The following is a 16,030-nucleotide window of genomic DNA, read 5'->3' as shown; positions in this document are numbered from 1 at the left end:
ATATTTCCTTCCTATGGTCCCTCTGTCATATAGGTTGGCCTCCTTGTCTCATGCTGTGCCCCATCCCTTTCATAAAAATTTAATCTGTGGCCTCTCTGAAATATCCTGGGGGCCTGCAGTGGGGATACATAGTCCTCAGTTGGGAAATATTTTTCTACATGATAAAGCAAACATTCAGTCAAGTATTTATCCCTAGTTATGATGTGGAAAGGCTATACAAGTTCTTCTGATTTCTAGTTCACTGTTCTTATTACCATACCACTCACACCGGTGAATTTCCTCTTATTGACAACTAAACTCTACTGGATTCTTCCTATCTGCTCGAACAATGGGTTCTACCTGGCTGGGTTCTTGAGCAACAAGTTGCACTACATGCCTACATATGATTTTAGTTTCTGGATGCGTACCTAAATTCTGACCCTCCACTCTGGCATCCTTCAGCCCTCCTGGCACCAACTTCACACTCTATTCTCTCACTCATTTGGTATCATGAGGTTTGCTTCCCACAAAGTTCCATCTTCACAGCGAAAAGCAGAGGTTTTTCTAGACTCATGGTATTGCAAATAAAGATATGTATGAGTACCCCCTGCAACCAAACACAGCCATACAACTAAGTTCTGGACAAAAAAAATTTGCTATCTCTTGACCCTGAAATGACTGCAAATGTGCTGCCACCACCCCTCCCACCAGCCAAATCCTGTCCACTGGGTGATGATAAAAACTAAAGTTTCCACCATCAGTCACCAATTGGAAGACATGTGTTAAAAACTGGAAGGCTGGCTTGCTTTCTACTCTAGACTGGTACATAATCGAGAAATCAACTCCCACTTGGTTTTATCCATTGGGTCAACAGGCTCTTTAATACACAAATTTGCTCTGTATCCCAAATAACACGAGCAACTTGAATGAGAGCCATTCTACACTGTCCTGACATAGCCCCTTGCCACTAATAAAATACTTGAAAGGGGATGTTCAGAAAGATCTACAAAAGTATTCTATACCCGTTAGTTTCATGGAGAACTTTTAAAAAATAAAATGCCTGAGATCTCAAAGTTGATCTATATTCAGGTCACAGAGGGCCCAGAAAAATGAATTAGCCTCCTACAGTAACATAGGAAAATGAGGTCTGAGTGATAAGTATAATAAGTTGTCTTTCCCATAGCAGTTAACTCTATGCCTAGTTAAAGTACTGAAAGCTAAAAGGATATGAGCCAATGCTAACTTCTCCATGGAAACCATGTAATAGTAGGAGATTGTGTTCCTAACCAAGAACTCTTATGATCAACTTTTTAAAGAAATTATATAAACTCTATATTTGTGATAGTAGGCACTTGTGTTCCTAACCAAGAACTCGATGATCAACTTTTGAAAGAAATTATATAAACTCTATAGTTTATCATTTGTGAAAGCCTTAGAATAGTTAGAACTGGAAGGAACTGTTAGTCCAATAATATACCACAAAAGACATGTGTGGATTCTTTATCACACAAAGTAAGTACAAACTAATTAAACCCAACACAATGTACTAATCATGTGACCTTTAACTTGTTCTGATTCAGCATTAGTGTACAGCACAAAATGCTTTACTTCAATATACTTGTTGACTTCCAAATGTGGCATATACAACATTTAGAGATAACAAAGGAAAGTGGTGTTGAAATCTTAATTTAAGGTATCTTAAAAGAGAAAAGAAAAAAATGAAAAAATTTTTTTAAAAAAAGAAAAAAGATATCTTAAATATAGAAAACATGTGTTAAGAAATTAGATGTTAAAATCTGGAAAGTAGTGTTGAAATCCTAGCTCCCCCACTGACTATCTTTAAGACTCTGGGCAGCTCCTAAAACTCTCTAATCTATTTCCCTCTTTGTGAAATAAAATCTGATACCTCTTCTCATAGGGCCCATGGTGAAGGCTAGACAAACAACACATATATAAACTACTTTGTAAATCATGCAGGAGAGGTCAATGGTAGTACCAGGGTAATGATATTTGGAAAAACTTTCACAAAGAGATTTTGACATGCATCAACATAAAAACAAAAATACCCAGTTACTTTTGGAAAAACCGACCCAGAAGAATTTTGTTGGTTTTCCTCTTTTTCTTTTTTTTTTTTCATTTTTCTTTTTGGGTCACATCCAGCAACGCTCAGGGGTCACTCTTGGCTTTGCACTAAGAAATTACACCTGGCAGTACTTGGGAACCATATGGGATGCTGGGAATCAAACCCAGGTTGGCCGAGTGCAAGGCAAATGCCCTACCCGCTGTACTACTGCTCCAGTCCCTTCCTCTTTTTCTTTCTTTCTCTATATGCCTTCACCAGCAAAAGTCAATCTGCTGCATTCATCCCTGGCATCCATTGACTTATGAGTTGCAGCCATTGAGAGTTGCTAGATGTCTGTCTCAAACTGTGAGGAGGAGAAAAGCAGCCATTGTGTGGCAACACTGCTATCAGCTAAAAAATGCCTTCTCCAGAGACCCTCTGTACTGTTAGAAGCCTCAAGCAGCTCAGGGTGCCAGGCAAAGAGAAAGCAGAAAGATAGCAGGGAAGAATGTAAGCTCTGGAATGAAACTGTCCTATGTCTGACTCACAGCTTTCCTACTCACTGTGTGCCATAGGAAGCACCTCTGTGTCTCAGCCCCCCCTAACCAGAAGCAGACTAGTGTATTAAGGTGAAAAATGACACAGAAATGGTATGTATAAATGTTGGCAGGTGGTAAAGACTCAAAGGTTATTATTTAAAGAACACATCATGTAACACTAGCAGAAATAATGACCTGGCATATCTCCAGCCCTTCATGTCAACACATTGCTAAAGGGTCTGCAACCTGGTATTACCTGGGTAGCATCTGTCTCACCGATTAATCCCCAGGCTCATTAACATTCTTTTGTATTTTTGCCTAATGCTCCAGGATAGATGAAACACCAAAGAATGGCTACTTGGCCTATTGGCTGAATCCTGACACTTTTCCTGATCCACAGTTGTCCATCATTATCCTAAGTAGCATACAGAAATAGGATTTACCGAGGTACCTGCATTTAACTTTTCTCTGTGCATACCCATTCTGTGGTTACCCATCTCTAAGAGTGAAAACATCATCACATTTAAAGCATAACGCTATGCAGAATAGAGTCCCGTCAGCACCCATATGGCGGACAGCACCACTTCCCCAGAGTGGGGGAACTTCGTGCTGAACCCTCTCTAAGACTCCTGTAATCTTCAGGGTTCAGCCACAAGGCTGCTCTGCAGCAGCTGCTGAGTAGCTTTCAAAACCCCTATTCTTTCCCTTATCTCACTCCTGCATCAGCCACACAGTGAAGGGCTGGGCAAGAACAGTTATGTCTGCTCCATAAAGAAGAAATTGGCCACAGTTTGAGACACGTAGTGATTTGAACCACAAATTCCATAATGGAACTTTGCTTCTCTACAACTAATCAACCAAGGCATCTCAGGCACAGTTCAGCACAGATTCACATACATGAATCTCACACAGGCAGATGTTCCCTGCACCCTAGAAATCTAAAAGGTGACTGGAAACAGCCATGCCCAATAACACAATGAGCAATTAAGTTCCAGTTCAGGCTCCCTCTCAGCCTCTGCCAGGAATCAGATAGTAACCTCCAGTCAGGGTTCTATTGCAGTTGGTGTCTCTCTGCTCCAATCCAATCGAAACACTTACACAGTATTAGGAAAAACTATTCCATGTCACTAAAACAACAATCACCAACAACTTCTGAGGTATTCCACTGTTTCCAATCTCTACAAGGTAAATTCTAACTTGCCACTCAAACTTGTTAAGTTTCTTCATCTACAAAATGAAGGTGAGAGGTAAAGCCTGCCACTCCGAGTTTATGACTTTCGGTCAATCCCAAACCCAGCATCCAGAGAACACAGGAATACAGCACTGATGCTCCCCCTCCATAGGCACCAGTCCAGACCCCCTGCCCCCCCACCACCACATATGGCTTGGTTTTTAAGCCTGCATCCATTACTTATTAAGTATGAGACATCAGCAAATGTCTCATGAATCTAAACATCAATTTTCTTACCTTTAAAATGATAGTACCTATTTTCATCAGGGGTTTTCAGAATTAAACAAAATAACAGATGTGAAATCCTAAGAAAACCAAGATCTGTCTGAAACTTAAATCTGAAATGGCATGACTTAGATTTAGGCCTATATTGGTCTTCCAACGAAATTCCCACCATGATTCCAAACCCCTCAACTCTAGGCAAGTCTGTGTTCCTATATTGGAATTTAAATTTTAATAAGCTTATGTTTCCCACCTTCCACTCCTTAGAAACACCACTGGTATCCTGGTCTATGAATCTAAATCCTACCCAACCTCAAATGTCTGAGTTAAACCTAATCACCTCCACAGAACATCCTGCTTATCTAGGAGACAATTCACAAAGACCACTTTACTGTCTGAATTCCTGTAGCACTTACTGACAGTCTAAAAACACTCCACTGGCATTGTATGTGGCTTTGGATTATAGCCGATCGAGAGATTAAATGTTAGGCTACTTGGCCATGATGATTTCTGTTCTACCTGAGTCTGACTTCATGCCTGGTGTATATGGGCCTCCAGGTACCTGTTGACTGAAACAAAAAATGTGTAGGGACTCTGTCTAAAGAAATTTTTTTTTAATTCTTTTTACTGATATAACTGTTATTGATTTGCTGTACTTTGGAGCCAATTAAAGATGAACATCAGCAGGGTAGTAATAATCACAGTTAAGCTCTGATCATCAATAACTGATAGTCCTATCTGGCTAACCTGAATAAGAAAAACATAAATGTCAACAAGAAATAGTAATCTAACTCCAAAGTACTTTTCAAGACCAAGGCCAAGAGCCTATATTGTTAGAGATTAAGAAAATTTAAAGTATTCTTGAGCTTATTTCACCTATTCAATACATATTTACTGAGTGACTACTCTCTGCAGACACTATCTCAGTAGATGCAGATGCAGGAGAGAATGAAACATGAAAGTCTCATATTCAAGCTTCTAGTGAGAAGATCAACTATGATGTCACCAGTGAGCTCCAAAATAAAATTCACAGGGAACAATTTTTTGAGTCAACTCTTTATAATGCCTTTAAGGAAGAATAAACAAGGGGCAGAGGGAGGACAGAAGGCACATGCTGCTCACAGCTGACCAAAGAAAGGCAATGAGAAATAGTGCTCCAGCAACTTGCTGAGGGCTCCCTCTCTCTTAGAATGTGCTGGAATTTGTAACATAGCATTATGAACCCTGAGTCATTTGAACTCTAAGTGCCTAACACGGAAAGTCCAATTGAGCTCTCAACTCAGGCCTCTCAACTGCGGTTCATGAGGCCAAAAACAAAGCTCACAGGTGAGAAAGGAGGGAAGGAGGAGCAGCAGTTAAAGGATCAAGTCGCTTCCACCACTGCAAAACCTGAGGCTGTTTTCTCCTTTGGAACAGAAACCTCTTCTATCATGTAAAGCCTTAAAAGAATTTTTTTTTTCTCTTTCAGGCAGAATACTGAAAATAGCTTCGCATTTAACATTTAAAATTGTTTTTGATCCCACACTCTTACAGCTTTGCTCTTTCCTGCAAACTCATTTCATTCCCCAAGGGCACTTATAAGTATATTTCACGAGCAACAAACCATAGTCACCATTTTTATCCTTAAGAGTTAAGATGAAAAACTGACTTACATAATTATATGGAAGATAAGTTGGCCAAGAGCAGAGGAATCTTATCTAGACCAAAAGTTCTAGGACAAAATTTCTTTCAACTCATTAAGAAAGAGAGCTGTTCAAAATCAAGATGCACATGAAATGAGTAACTGTTGAGTATGTACATGAGCATTGACTGAACTCCTCAGTATTTCTCTGTCCTTGATTTCTTCAAAAAGAAATTGGAGGTAACTATCTGAGGGCACGTTTAAACAATGAGGTAAAATGTAAGGAGATGTTTTCCTGCTATGTTGAGGAGACAGGATTTTATCACCAAGCCTAGAAATCAAAGTTCAACTCATCGGTACTTAGGAAGTCATGAAAGAGGCCGGGTCTGCAGTCTAGGTCTTTCCCAGTTCCCGGTTCCCCATTCTGCACCTCATTTCAAACACAAGAAACTTCATCTTAAGACTCAAAGGTGACTCACAAATAAACCTTGGAAGAGAGCAACAGCTGCAGAGATGCCTCCAGAGCCCGCACCAGGCTGAGTCTCCTCTGGGGCACACGGCAGGTGAGCCCACAGCCCACCCCAACAGAGTCCTGGCAGTCGAAAGCTTCCAGAACCCAATCGCTGCCATGCTCATGGCTGATCTTCACAGACAGGCTCGGGACGAGCCTCATCCATGAGAATGAATCTGTTTAAATACTAAAAAAAAAAAAAAAAGACACAAAGGGAAAAATCCCAACTGGGAAACTTTTTTATACCGACAAAAGAGTAGAAATATGACTAATGTAAGTAGGTCCCCAAAATTTGAATAGTAAAGAACCTTATAATGCTATAGAGTTGAGGTCGTCCAGCTTCAGAATTACTGCTGAAAATGCTTTAGTATTAAATAGCAGGATCTCAGCTACAGTCAGCACTAATTTTTATGGGCTCACTTGGAACAGAACCACCATTTAGGTTAATTTTTTCCCACAAGTTTCAATCAACTACTTTCCAAATGAACTTTAGGAACAAAATTTGTTTAGTTTTGAGGACTTATTTTTTGGGGGGAAGCAGGGGTGGTAGCAGGATATACCTGATGGTGCTCAGGAGTCCTGGCAGTGTTTAGGGACTACATGCATGCCAGGGATTAGAACCACAGAGTTCCGGCCACAGCAGCTGCACGCAGGGCAAGTGCCTTTTCTCTTTTACTATCTCTCTGGGTCTAAAACCTATGTATCAGATGCCTATGTATGTATAATAGAATTCTGAGTTCTTAAGATCTACACTGAACAAAATTAATAGTAATAGTTGGTGATACATGGGAGAAGCATATTTATGAGAGTCTTAATTTATTTATATGCAAAATAGTGTTTTATTTAAAGCCTTTTGAGCAGGGTACAGTAGATTGTCTCTTAAACAATATATAATCCAGGGCAATGAGCCAACTTCTGTATCCAAAAATTCACAAGGGCCTTTCTAGTACTGAGCTAAAAGGCTAACAGGGAAAATCAAGCTGGTGAACACATGGAACTCAATCCAGTAACACTGCTTTCCACTTTCCTCATCAACCGACCTTTAATCTTAGGGCCTGGTGCTTACTGTTCCCTCTTCATGGAATATGTTCCTCTAGATCTTATCACAACTGAACTCAAATGCTGCCACCTCAGAAAGACCTCCCCAGAAGACCCAGGTTAAGTAACTTCCTTTCCACTGTTCACCAACATAGTTCACTTGATTAGACTAGACTCTCTCACTATCAGGAGTTAACCTGCTAAATGGTCTCTTATTGGTCTCCTCTGACAGAAACTCTGGTTTCTGTTGTTGCATCTTCAGTGCCTAGAACATTGCAAGGCCCATGGCAGGCAGCCCATGAACTTCACTGAAGGAGGAAATGAGTACAGCTGTAGAGGGAACCATGAGGATAATTTATTCATCAAACAAGTTAAAAAATGAGAGAACTGGTCACCCTGATCAGCTAACAACATGATCATTTGCTAATTAGCAAGGACCACTCATCCGAATGAAAGGCTGGTGATCACAAATAAAAGAGAACGAAAGCCAGCGTGCCAACAGGGCAAACGCTGCCTCAGGAGAGCCAGTGCAAATGAGCAAGATCCAAGGAGAGTCCTGTCTCTCAGGTCAAGGGAAGACTAGAGCAAAGGACAGCCAGCAAGCGAGACTTTGCTGCAGGACAGCGTGAGCCTGGCAGAGATAATCAAGCACAACAGAATCCAGGTATCAGGCTCTGTTTGGGAATTGGTGGGGAGGAAAGGGGGACAGGGGGGCACCTGGCTGCTGGTGGACCAAAGTGAGACTCTGGAGAATCTGAAGATCTGAAAACAGAGGTGCCCATGACGTGCTACTGGCAACAGGGCTGTTCTTAGAAGGCAAAGCTGGTCACAGTGTGTGGGAAGAACTAAAGAAAGAAGTGCTCAAAGCAGTAAACTGCTAAAAGGATGACCTTAGCAGAGGTGTGCATGTGGGAAGGAGAATAAACTTGGAGGCCTAGGTGGGAAGGAGGAGCTAAACTTGGTGGTCAAAGTGTGTGCATGGGTGGGGGCAGGGCGGGGGCCAAGCATAAGAGTTTTTGCTTACACAGAGACATAAAATAGCAAGATGTCAAGGCATTTTCCCTGAAAAAGAGATAGAGAGATAGACACAGACAGACAAACAGAAGTATCTCATAATAGCATCTTTCAGTTTCCTCTGCAGCCTTCATTTGAAGCACGCACAATAACAGAGGTTCACTATGACAAAGATAGTTGAAAATGATCACTCTGGATAAGAACTGTGTGCTGAAAACAGTTAAAGGAACAAACATGATAGTCTCTCAGTATCTGTATTGCAAACCATAAAGCCTCAAAGAGGAGGGAGGGAGAGAGAGGGAGAGACAGAGAGAGTGGGACAGAGACAGAGACAGAAAAACAGAGACAGAGACAGAGACAGAAAGAGAAAGAAGAAAAGTGCCTGCCACAGAGACAGACTGGGAGGAGGGTGGCAGGAGGGAAAGTGGGGACACAGGTGGTGGGAAATGTACACTGATGGAGGGATGGGTATCAGAACACTGTATGACCGAAGCCCAACCATGATCAGCTTCATAACTCTGTATCTCATGGTGACTCAAAAAAAATTACAATAATTAAAAATATATATAACAAAGGTTCAAAACAATAGCTCTGAAGGCAGAGCACAGCTTTTCATGCCTCCCAAGCCTGAGATTAAGAGCATTCTGTAAGGCCTGTGTTTATTATCTTCTTATTCCTCTGGGGAAAAGTTAGTATCTAATGTCATATGCAGCATATATTTGAACATTATATAACATATTTTTTATGTAAGAGGTTATTGACATAAAACAATGTCTCCCTTACTATCTACATGTGTTTGGGAGGGAAGGGCAACTGGCATTATATACATTATATATACATATATATACATTATATATACATATATCTGTGTACTGGATACTACACACCAGGCTGGGGCAAAGAGCTGAGGAAAGGGAGAAGGAGGAGCAAGATGTTGCCTGCCCAGAAAGGAGTCCTGCTTATGGCCAGCACAGGGGCAGGTGGAATGAGCTCTGTTCACCTCACGCGAGGAGCAGGCTGACCCATCCCGTGTCAGTGGCAAAGCAGCAATGCAAAACAGAGGAAGAGAGTGAGATAGAAAGAGACAGAGACAGATAGATAGACACATACACACACAGAGAGAGAGAGAGAGAAAGAGAGTTAGAGAGAGAGAGAGAGAGAGAGAGAGAGAGAGAGAGAGAGAAGCACAACAGGGGGTAAGAAGAAAGCTCACTATCCCCATAAATATTCCTGAGATTATATCCTAACATATACATTCTTCATGCCCCACCATTGGTCCTGCTTTTAAAAAACATCCCACCATATGTGCCAACAAGAAAAAGTCTGGTTACAATCACTGCAGGCCTGTTCGACTCCTGGCATGGTGCTGGGCACTTCACTTACAGGATCTAACGCACCGGCTCTGCCCAGGAAGTGCCACTGCAGAAGACAAGCTGGAGTTGTCGCTCAGTGCTTGAGTACACGCTGTGCATGTGTGAGGCTCTGGATTCAATCCCCGCCACCCACCTCCCACACATACACCTCAAAAGACAACAAAACAAACAATGCTTAGGGAACACTCTGGAGTCCCCCAGGCACAAAGCCTGTTCCATCGTGCTGGCTGAGTGACCAAGGCAATTACAGAAACACCTCAGTTACAAAATAAGAATAAACATCTTAGCTACTTCATAGAATTGTTATGAGGATTAAGTGGGTTAATAAACATACAGTGACTAACATTTGTTAGCACACAGAGTTTTCAATAAGTGTTAGCTATTATTGCTATCCCTATTATCATTCCTATTTTGCAGGTGAAGTAAACAGACTCAAAGAAGCAAAATGCCTGGGTTACACAATTCAGACGGAAGTTGAAGGTATAAGCAAGTGTGAATGTTTTACTCAGTAAGTGTACACAATCCAGTGGGTAGGGTCATTAATCAGAATATTAAATTAGACAGCCCATCCATCCCTTTCTTTAACCAGTCTGTATAAAGATGGGTTTATGCTACTTATGAGTACATCATGTACTAATGCAAAAAACATTTTTCATCATATGCCAGCACTCAACATTCCTCTAAAGCAAAGATGACTAAAACGTAGCCAATCTTATTTCACTCTGATCTGAAGTCTCCAACTCAATCCCTCCTTCCTCATGGTCCCACCTCTCCACAGGATATCCTCACTTCCCCGCCTGCTCAATGCCCCAGTGCCCACCCACCCTCGCCCATCCTCCTCAAGATCTTTAATTGGGGTTGGAGCTGCACATTCTAAAGGTTCCCTGCGGCTGTCATTCTCAAAAACCGAGATAATCACCTCCTCCTTGCAATGCTGCTAAACCTGAGTAAGCTGGTGAGATATTCCAAGACACAGCCCAAAAGGATGCAGAATGTAGCAGTGGGGACACTGATGCTAAGTGTGGGACATAAGGAAAAACCCAATGGAGAAATAGCACCTGGAAGACCCAGCATTTGAGGTGCATATTAAGCAGAATAGGATTTAAACATGGGCACAGAGTGAGTTAAGAGTCAATCCAGGGAACGAGCAGATCTGTGGCTTGTCTGAACAGTATTATGCACACAGCAGTTTAAGGTCTGGTGCACAGCAGGCTGGGTCCTAGCTTCTGAAACTGTGTGCCGAGACCGGGCATGGGGCCATGTAACTGAATGCAAGGTCCCAGTAAATCTGGCAACAGGAAAAGATTTCAGAGTGTGCCATGACCAAAGATCAACTCAAAATCAAGTGTGTAATGAATCCAAGGTGTTTCTGGCAGCCCTCGCCTGTGATACATTTCTTGGAGAAAAGGAGGTCAAGAGTGGGAAAAGTTTTCGAAGTCCTGGACTAGATATAAAGAGGAAAGAAGGAAGTGCGATACTCACATCCAAGATTCATTAAGCACTTACTACAGGCCATGAAAAGCCTTACATATTTTTAACATTTTAACCCATTTCATGTACAACACTTTATGGGAAGGACTACAATGATCTTAATCTTATAAATGATGCCACCAACACAGAGAACAAAAAAGCAACAGCACGACAAATCATCAAACTAGTTAGAAACAGTTAGGATTGAAGAAAAAAAAAAGTGATACCTAATAGAACCTTGTTCCAAAGTCTGTGCTCTTAAACACCCAACCAAATTGCCTCTCGGGACAGCTCTGTGTGGTAGAGGTACAGGCTCCAAATGGTACAAGGATGAAATGAGAATGCACTTTCAAGCAGTTTGCAACCTGTAACTCCAGACCCACAAATTACATTTATAATAAAGGCGCCATATGTCTATAGCGAAGCTTCTTCTTAGCAGCTGGCACAAAAGAGACTAAAAACAGGAAATGGGGGATAAGGGGGACAGTGTGAAGAGGGGAAGGTAGAACAGACAACTACCTTTAAGGTGTGTCAGAAGAAAACTAAGGAAGCATCATGACCCAGAGGCTGAGAGCCGAGAGGAATCTAAAGAGGCAAAGACTGGTAGCAGCCAAAGCTATCAAGGGGATGGCCTCTAGAATCCAAGATTTAAAGTTTATGAAGAGCCTTTAGAAGAAATGTCAAGAAGGGTGGTAGAGAGAAGTCAGATGGCAGGAGCCAAGGACAGAGCAGATGAAAGAATGGTGGAGACTCACAGATCACAGTCCTGGCAGAGACTGGAAGGGGGAAGGGATGGGGGGAGTTAGAAAGACATGGACTTCTGGCTACCAAGTAAACTTGGGAAAGCTCCCTGAACAGGAGGTTCCCAGCCCACCTGTTTCCCCATCCATTCCTCCTCTTCTGAATCAAGACAAAGGCTTCTGGGGGTGTGGGAGGAGGCTGAGGACAAATAGGATAGAAGGGATGGGCCGGCAACAATGGGAAGGAGAGATTCCTGTGTGCCAGGCATTTTACATGCATCGTCTCTCTTGACTCTCACACCAGGCACTCACCCCTCCAGGGAAGGAGCCTGTGGTCTGGGCTGTTGTGTACTGGCCCAAGACCACACAGCCCAAACACAAGCCAAGAGTCCTTCTTTTTCCAGACTCCAATCCAAGGGAAGGGTGCAAGAGGAACAAAGGCTAGAGCTGCCTATTTCCTCTTATCTGTGAAGAGAGGAAGAAACAGTGGGGGAAAGAAGTGAACATCTGGAGCTCTAGGGAACACAGGCTGAGGGAGCTTAAGTGAGAGTGATAAAATGCACTTGCTCTATTTCAGGAAAGGAAGGGAAAGAGCAGAGGGGCTTGGAAATGGGGTGTCCTTAAGTAGGATACCTGGAAAGGTGAATTCTCTTCACATTCTCATAACTAGGGGGGTGGGTGAGCACTCTCAATTGGATTTCAGACATACTAGATGGTGACACAAAGATTAGTGAAGAGCAGGATGCTTGTGAGGATCATCTTCTGCATATTCTGAGTGCATACCCTGGACTCTTTTTCAGGAGTTTTTCTCTGAGGCCATTCTCTTTCTGATCTCACCCTACTTATTTCCTTCTTGTCCTTATATATCACTCTATCAAGGACAGATCAGATTTTGAGAGACAGGGAGGAGAAAGGCCAGAGTGGGTGTTTAGAGTAAATTCAGGATGTGATACAATGGCAATGAGGAAGGAAAGGACTGTGAAGGGCAACAAGCCAGTGTTCCTGAGCACCTAACTAAAGGACAACATCTAATAAGAGTATTTTAAATTCCGAAAAATGTGTAACCATGACACTAACTAAAATCATTGCCTAGTTGTAACATTGTAAGGAGCAGGAACTTTCTTTACTATTGACTCCTTCCCAACTCAGTGAGAGTTGTTGATGAAATAAAGGAAATTCACAGAAGACCACTAGACCACAAAAAAAGATACTAAATATTTAGTTTTAACATATTCTGAAGGGTTGTTAACATGACCACCTCCCAGCAGGACTTGTTCATGATTTAGCATACAAATTCTTAGAGACTGCTGGTGTGGAAGGATAAATCCGAAAGCACAGCCACTCTCCTTTCCTCCCTGTGGTATGCAAACCTCTACTGCAAACAGCAAGCTCCCGGGTAGTCATCATATTATAAATCACTTGAAATGGATTCTTTGAAACACCATCTGTTGATCTGTTTAAGTTTCCAAAGAAAATAGAGCTTCAGCTCAGATGTTCAGGAGGTTCCAGCAGGTAAATATTCGTCTGAATTCAAATGAATTAAGTATGTAAGGATGCACAGAACTTTCCAGCCAAAGGAACCTCTGAGATCACCTGGCTCAAACTATCTTACTTTGCACCCCAGGCAAAGAAAACCAGGCAAGTGTCCACACCTTGCCCCAGAAGCACAGTCTCCTGTGGCTGGGACCAGGCTGCTCTCGCAGTCTAGAGCTTTTCTGGCTCACCAGCACCTCTCCCTCAGCCTCTTCTGGAACTTTAGGGACAGGAATAAGGTACAAATTTAACTAGGGTTTTATTAATAGTAGTATTTTGCATTAATATTCACTGGCAGCTTCTACAATCAAAATCAAAAAACCTCTATAGCTAGTCTCAGATGATCCAGGCAAACTTAAGGAGATAAAACAGGCAGCCCAGGAAATCTCAAACCTTCCAAATACATTTATCGAACTGTTTCAAAGACTTATCAACATTGGGAACTCAGCAAAGCACGATCTGAAATCTCTATTTTGTATTTAAAAAAAAATTTTTTTAGATTTTCATTCAGAGGAAATAAAATTCAACAGCAGTGATTTTTATTTTATTATTTTTTTTAAGTCTTGCAAGCATGGAGAGCATGCGATTATTCCAAACTGCTCAGGAGCAGCAATGATTATTTTAAGCTCATGATTCAACCAGTTACATTAATTTAAAAAAACTCCACCAACCCAAATTGACAGATCCTGATATCAATGGGACCAGAAGAATTAAAATAATAGTTGTCATATAAAAATAGACTAAAGAAGGGGAACAGCAGCAGATGTCAAAAAGACAAATGATTAGCAAGCTTTGCAGGAAATGAGCGGCATCTATCTAATGGGCAGCTTTTATAGATTTTTTTTTTTTTTTAACGAAGATCCTAGGAATAACAGGTACAGACCAAGATATGCTTCTGCATAAACCCCAAACCTTTCTTCTAGGAAGCTGGGTTCTAAAACTTGGCTGGCAATTCCTACCGGGGGGTAGCAGCGAAGACAGCAATAGGAGGTAACCAAATAGCGCCAGGAGACCAGAGAAGGGTCCAGGAGGGGAGGCGGCTGGAGAGGGGAGTGTGGGCTAGAGGGGTGTTGGCCCGGTCCCCCCACGAGCCAGCACAAACTTGACCATGCCCACGAGCCAGCACAAACTTGACGGCCGCCCGGGGCAGCCCTTTCTTGTCCGCAGCCAGCCCGGGGCCGGCTCCCGCGTGCGCCCCGTCGCCACCGCCCGCGACCCCACCCGGGCGGCCGTTCATTTCTCTGTCTCTCTCTCTCCCCGTCCCTGCGCTTCTCCGACCCCGCGGCGAGCGCTCTCCAGGGCTGTCGCCGCCGGCCAGGGCAGCGCGAGCGGGCACCCTTTCTCCTTCTCTGACATCTGTCAAACTCGGCGCGGGCGGCAGCCTCGCTCCGCCCTCCGCGGGGCTCCGGGCGGCGGGCCCGCACCTGGGCTGGCCGGGCCACCCTCCCCGCGCCGTCGGGGCACCTGCTCGCGGACCCTCCGGACAGCCTCGCGGGGAGGAGGGGGGCGCTGGGGCTGTCCAGCACTCAAGACGGCGGCAGGCTGGACGAAAGTTCGCGCGCTTGCCCGGCCCCAGCTCGGGGCCAGGGATGCCCGGGTGCGGCAAGGAACCGCCCCCCACCCCCTACCTCCCCCGAGACTGGGCCGAAGGGAGGGCGGGCGGGCGGGCTCGGACTTCCCAGGGCTCGACGGAGACGCCCTCCCCGCCCCCACCCAGCCCCGCAGGCTCCCGAAAGGGAAGTGGAGGAAGGGCAAAAGCAGCATCGCGCGCCCCTCCGCCCGGGGAAGGCAAGCCCGCCGAGGCTGGTGCTCTCCAGGGGGTGCGGGCGGGGAGGGAGGGAAGGCGCCGCTCCCGGGGACAATATCCCTGACTCGCCTTCAGGCGGGTCACTGCGCCCACAGGGCGGAGCTGTCCCTTTAAGAGGTAGCTGGCGGTTCCCGCCCCACGTCAGGTAGCGAAGCCCCACGGACGGGAGAGGGGTATTCCCGCGGACACTCTTGCCAGTCCCTTTAAGGGCGCCGGCTGCACCTCTGCCCGCCCAACCCCACAGCGTCAGCCCCCGCGGGAGAGGATGGGGGCGGACGGGCGCGGCGCCTTTAAGGGGAGCAGCCTCCCCGCGGCCCTGGTGGGGGGCAGGGAGCGGGCACGGGCCCTTTAAGGCCGGCAGCGGGCACGTCGGGCAGGGTTCCCCGGCGGCCGGGCTGCGCCCCGGGCGGGCGGCGGCGGCGGGGGACGCCGTGCCTGCCAGGCTGCTAACGGCCCCGACGGGGTGCCCGGGGCCGCACCACGGGTAGCTACCAGCCCGACACTCACCGTGGCTCGCCGGGAGCGCCCGCGCCCGCGCCCCCACTCGAATCCCGCGGCGGCGGCGGCGGTGAGTCCGGCGCGGGTAAACAGGCACCTCCGTCCCTGACCTACTTTCTGCCTTCCCTAAATGTCGCACCACTAACCTACTTTCCGACCAATCCGCTCCCCGCCGGCCCAGGCCCGGCCCCCCGCCCACCAATGGCTGTGCCCAACCCCCCTTCCCCGCCCACCAATGGAGGAGCCGCGGAGCCCGGATACCTGCCTCTCGCCGCCAGCCAATCCGAACGCTCGGGGCTCGGCGCTTGTTCCTGACCAATCCAAGCTCGGCTCGGCGGCCTTCTGACCAATAGCGTAATGGCTAAGGAGGCCGTTAACCAATAGTGAGGCGG

At 45.1% G+C, this 16,030-nt stretch overlaps 1 protein-coding gene across 8 annotated transcripts in view; it reads right to left on the bottom strand.

The window, feature by feature from the left end:
- Window positions 1-15,815, bottom strand: part of BMAL1 (basic helix-loop-helix ARNT like 1) — a 108,547-nt gene extending 92,732 nt beyond the window's left edge. For 7 of the 8 annotated variants that reach the window (XM_055141353.1, XM_055141352.1, XM_055141351.1 and 4 more), the window contains exon 1: window positions 15,648-15,814. The gene's annotated coding sequence lies outside the window, so the exon portion shown is untranslated. Of the gene's footprint in view, window positions 1-15,647 lie in introns of all 8 variants that reach the window. The other variant, XM_055141356.1, reaches the window with a different exon arrangement.
- Window positions 15,816-16,030: the final 215 nt, after the last annotated feature.

The sequence above is a fragment of the Sorex araneus genome, chromosome 6, assembly GCF_027595985.1.
Source record: "Sorex araneus isolate mSorAra2 chromosome 6, mSorAra2.pri, whole genome shotgun sequence".
NCBI classification, from domain to species: domain Eukaryota; kingdom Metazoa; phylum Chordata; class Mammalia; order Eulipotyphla; family Soricidae; genus Sorex; species Sorex araneus.
Note: the sequence above shows the minus strand (reverse complement) of the source record. Positions and strands in the feature narration are given on the sequence as shown.